Genomic DNA, 5,909 nt, shown 5'->3' on the forward strand with positions numbered 1-5,909 from the left:
AATAAATAGATATCTATTAAGAATTACTTTGAATATAAATTGACTAAAGGCTCCAATCAAAAGACATAGGGTGACAGAATGGATTAAAAAAAAAAAAAACAAGACCTAACTATATGCTGCTTACCAGAGACCTATTTGAGGCCTAAAGACACTTGCAGATTGAAAGCGAGAGGATGGAGACAAAGAAGGATACTATATAATTATAAAGGGGACAGTTCAACATGAAGATATAACAATTGTAAATAGTAATGGACCCAATATGAAAGCACCCAAATATATAAAACAACTAATAACAAACATAAGGGAATTAGTCATTAATATTACAGTGGTAGTAGGGGACTTTAACGCCCCACTTACATCAATAGATAGATCATCTAAACAGAACATCAACAAGGAAACAATGGTTTTAACTGACACTCTGGAACAGATGGATTTTACAGAGTTACTCAGAACATTCCATCCTTAAACAGCAAAAAACGCATTCTTCAAGTGCACATGGAGTATTCTCCAGAACGGATGACATACTAGCCCACAAAATAAACCTCAATAACTTCAAGAAGATCAAAATAATACTATGCATATTTTCTGACCACAATGCTATGAAACTAGAAGTGAACCACAAGAAAAAATCTGGAAAGACCACAAATACATGGAGGTTAAATAACGTGCTACTAAATAATGAATAGATCGACCAGGACATAAAACAAGAAATAAAATTACATGGAAACACAAGGGTCCAAAACCTCTAGGATGCAGCAAAAGTGGTTCTAAGAGGGAAGTAGTGTATAGTAGTACATGTCTACCTCAGGAAGCAAGAAAAATCTAGATAAAGAAGCTAAAGAAGCTCTAAAAAGAACAACAAACAACACCTAAAACCAGCAGAAGGAAGTAAGTAATAAAGATCAATCCACAAATAAGTAATATAGAAACTAAGAAAACAATAGAACAGATCAATAATACCAGAACTGGTTCTTTGAAAAAATCAATAAGATTGATAAACCTCTAGCCAGACTTATGAAGAAAAAAAGAGAAAGGACTCAAATAAAATCACAAATGGGAGAAAAGAAATAACAACCAACACTGAAGAAATAGAAGCAACTACAAGGGAATGTTATTGACATGGAGAACAATGACAAAAGAACAAAGTTAAATTTATTTACAACTCATAGCCCATTGACAAGTCCTTGAGACAGCAGAGTGACCTTCCTCCAAGAACTCAACTGCCTTGATGTTAATACTTTGCTAAGGGCAAAAGGCATTCTTCGCTCAACATTACCCTGACCTCCAGGATCCTGTAACTCTTCTATAACATATAAAAATTCCTTTGGAAACTTCCTTTTTCTCTCTACCCTCCACCCCCAAGATATATGTTAGCAATTATCCTCCAAGCATATAGTCCTCATTATATATCTGTAGGGTCTTATGACTAAAATATTTTTTAAGTTTATTTATTTACTTTGAGAGAGACAGACAAAGCATGCACATGAGAGGGGGAGAGGCAATGAAAGAGAGAGAGATTCCCAACCAGGCTCCACACTGTGAGCACAAGACCGACATGGGACTTGATCCCGTGAACTGTGAGCTCATGACCTGAGCCAAAATCAAGAGTTGGATGCTTAACCAACTGAACCACCCAGGCACCCCTCAGTTTTATTAGACAGTAGTAAGTGACCATTTCCTAAAAACAGCTAGCTCTTCAAGGTCCTGAAAACCTTGCTTCCAAATTTCTTACAGACTTATGCTATCCCTAACTACCTTCCAGTTTGAAAGCATATAATCAGTCACTTGTTGCAACCCCAGTGCAGCAATTTCTGTCCACTGGTCCTGTTATCATGCTTATAAAAGACACCTATTTGCACTGAAGATGTCTCAAAAATTATTTCTCAGCCATTCACTCCAAACCCCAACATTTATGCATCAATTATGAAAAACTATATGCCAACAAATTAGACAACTTAGAAGAAATGGATAAATTCCTAGAAACACACAAACTACCAAAACTGAAAGAGGAAGAAATAGAAAATTAGAACAGTCCAATACCCAGCAATGAAATTCAGTCAAAAATCAAAAAATGCCCAACAAATAAAAGTCCAGGATCAGATAGCTTTAGAGGTGAACTTTACTAAACATTTAAAGAAAAACTAATACTTATTCTTCTTAAACTATTTCAAAAAACAGAAAATGAAGGAAAAGGAAAACTTCCAAATTCATTCTATGAGGCAGAATTACCCTGAGACCAAAACTAGATAAAGAAATATGCAATCATGCAAAAAGAGAACTACAGGCCAATATCCCTAATGAGTATAGATGCAAAAATTATCAACAAAATACTAGCAAACTGAATTCAACAATACATTAAAAAAATCATTTACCATGATCATGTGGGATTTATTCCTGAGTTGCAAGGGTGTATTAATATTCTCAAATCAATCAATGTGATACATCACATCAATAAGAGAAAGGATAAGAACCATATGAACATTTCAGTAGATGCAGAAAAACCATTTGACCAAGTACAATCTCCATTCATGATAAAAACACTTAACAAAATAGGTTTAGAGGGAACATACCTCAACGTACTAAAGGCCATCTATGAAAAACCAATACCTAATAACATCCTTAAAGGGGAAAACCTGAGAGCTTTTTCCCTAAGATCAGGAATAAGACAAGGATGTCCACTTTCACCTCTTCTTTTCACCATAGTATTGGAAGTCCTAGCCACAGCTATCAGACAACAAAAACAAATAAAAAGCACCCAAATTGGCAAGGAAGAAGTAAAACTTTCACTATTTGCAGATGACATGATACTGTATATAGAAAACCTAAAAATTTCACCATAAAACTGCTGAATGAACACATGAATTCAGTAAAGTCACAGGATACAAAATCAACGTACAGAAATCTGTTGCATATTTATACACTAATAAGCAGCAGAAAGAGAAGTTAATAATCCCATTTATAATTGCACCCCAAATAATAAGATACCTCTGAATAAACCTAACCAAAGAGGTGAAAGACCTGTACACTGAAAACTATAAAACACTGGTATAAGAAATTGAAGATGATACTAAGAAATGGAAAGACATTCCATGCTCATGGATTGGAAGAACAAACGTTGTTGTTGTTTTTTAAGTTCATTTAAGAGAGAGAGAGAGAGAGAAAGTGCAGGTCAGGGAGAGGAGGGGGTGGGGGGAGAGAGAATCCTAAGCAGACTCCACACTGTCATTGCAGGGCCTGACTCAGGGTTTGATCCCACCAGTCGTGAGATCATGACCTGAACTGAAGTCAGATGCTTAACCAACTGAGTCACCAACCAAGGCATCCTAAGAGCAAATATTGTTAAAATATCTATACTACCCTTTTCAAGTTATTTGTTAGACATACTGCTTTCTTGTTACTATGGGGAAAGTCTACAAAAAGAAGCAATAACATCAGGAAGTTAAATTCATTTCTCCGCTGCTGAAATGCAAAAGGTAGTTCAGAATACTGCTTTTGGGCCTAAAGCTACCCCTGTCTTCTATGCACTTTAACTGAGCTTCATCTCAGTCTTGCTTAAACTAATGTGATCCTGGTGTTCTCCCTTCTGGACTACGTTCAAGCTGAAGGGCAGTGGTTTCATACTTTTCAAGTACTGCAAACTCTTTTAACCTCAAGCCAATTACCAGACATGAGTGTACTTCTATTTTCCTTTTTTTTTTTTTTTTAGAAAATATGACCAAGTTACTCTAAATTCAGCAACTGTTTAAAGCAAAATCATCATTTCATTAGCTATTAGAGCATTCATCAACACCCATAACATCATGTTTAAAGACATACATTAGGCAAATTATTTGTCAGGCTGTTTGATGTAGATAAGGTAATCCAGAACCTAAACTGTTTGCTAGGTTTCTGCTGCCCCTTAGCTATCTACAGCCCAGGGATTAGGAACTATTTTTAAAGATGATGGAAATCTGCTGGTAATGTTATCATCACAAGTCTATAACTGATTTTCAACACAGATGTTTTGGATGCATTTCATTTACCTTTTATTGGACCTTTTATGTCATTAGACATGCATCCAATGGGAATATTCTGAGAAAGCTCATCTGTCTTTGAAAAACTAAATGAGATAAGGCTGGCTTATGCTATACCTTGTACATTATAGTTTCTGGCTAATTTTATTTTTTTGCTTCCGTGCCAATCCACTCCTAGATGGTTAAGAGTCCCCGGGTGATAACCACCCTCAGCAACCATATTTCTCCTGAAAGTTATATCAGATTATCTGCTGGCTTCCCAAGTTGCTATAGTAATTTCATTACAGCTTAGATGATCTCTAATGTCTGTGCTTTTACTTAGACATCAGTATTTCACCTTGGAGCTACAAATTTATAATCAACAATTATTGTTCTTCAGTATTTCTCTAATCAATGACAGCACATATTTCATGATGAGATTTCAGACATTAGACTGGATGGTTGGGGAAATACATTTTAATAAGAGTTTCTTTTTATTTTTAATGTTTATTTATTTTTGAGAGAGTGAGAAAGAGCATAGGAGGGGCAGAGAGAGAAGAAGATAGGAGACAGAATCTCCAAGAAGGCTTCGCATTGTTAGTGTGGACCCCGACATGGGGCTCGAACCCACAAACTGTGAGATCGTGACCTGAGCCAAATCAAGAGTTGTAGCTTAATCAACAAAGCCACCCCCAACATCCCAATAAGAGTTTCTATTAGAGAGATTTCTATCATGATACAGAATTGATAACTTCATTTAATAAGTTTTAAAGCCAGTTCTGACTTTAGCCTGTATCACTATCTGTTTATAAAAACCTCTTGAATGGAATAGTTTAAATTCAGATATTTCAAGCATAACTGTGCCTTCTTTTTGTTATGCTCATTAAAAAAATACTAAAATCTTCCAAGAGATAAAATGATAATAACCAATAAATATTACCTAGTCTGTGTTTTAGCTAGGTCATGGCTGCCTTAAAATAAAATGCATTAACAAGTTTGAAAAAACAATTTAATGAAAATGATCTTACTGTGCTCATATGAGTTTATGTCCTCACAGTGGGAGTTTTAGCTTTTGGTTACCACCAGGATGTAGATGTTGATTCACATAATATATTTAATGGCTGTGCCTCTTCTTGAAATTCACTGGAATTAACTATTAAAGATGTAAGGATGCAAACAGAAGAAAAGCTGTTGTATCATATAGTTTACAAATAATTTTTACCCTTAGTTCTATTAGGAATTTTAAGGCTGATCAGGTTCACGGAGCAATCTACCATATACCACATTCCTCCTCTTTAGGCTTCAAGACAGTTTTATTTAATACCATGTTAAAGTACTGTGTATATCTTTCAGAAAACTTAACATTTAATTTTACCTTTGTATCTCTTTGTATTGATTTATATATATCTATATATACATATCTATATATATCTTTGTAAAGACAAAAATTTGTAAGATTTACAGTATATGTATTTATCTGATTTTGCCAGAACATAAATATATTTAGGGATTTATAATTTCTCTTTTTTGTCACAATTCATTCCTAAAAAGCACGTTTTATACTTTGTTAACAATAGACTATAGTGTTTTGCCCTAGGAACACTCTTAAGAATTTATATTGGTAGATACTAATCAGAGGTAATGTTTTAAAATAATGAAGATACCCTCTAAGAGAAATATTCAGATTTCTCAAATGTTTTCTATAAGTTGCAACTTCTATCCCATGCTCATGGATTGGAAAAACAAATTATTGTTAAAATGTCGACACTACTCAAAGCAGTGTACACATTCACTGCAAGCCCAATCAAAATAGCACCAGCATTCTTCACTAAATTAGAACAAACAATCCTAAAATTTGTATGGACCCGCCAAAGACCTTGAGTCACCAATGTTGAAAAAGAAAACCAAAGCTGGAGG

Source organism: Suricata suricatta, chromosome X, assembly GCF_006229205.1.
Source record: "Suricata suricatta isolate VVHF042 chromosome X, meerkat_22Aug2017_6uvM2_HiC, whole genome shotgun sequence".
Lineage (NCBI taxonomy): Eukaryota > Metazoa > Chordata > Mammalia > Carnivora > Herpestidae > Suricata > Suricata suricatta.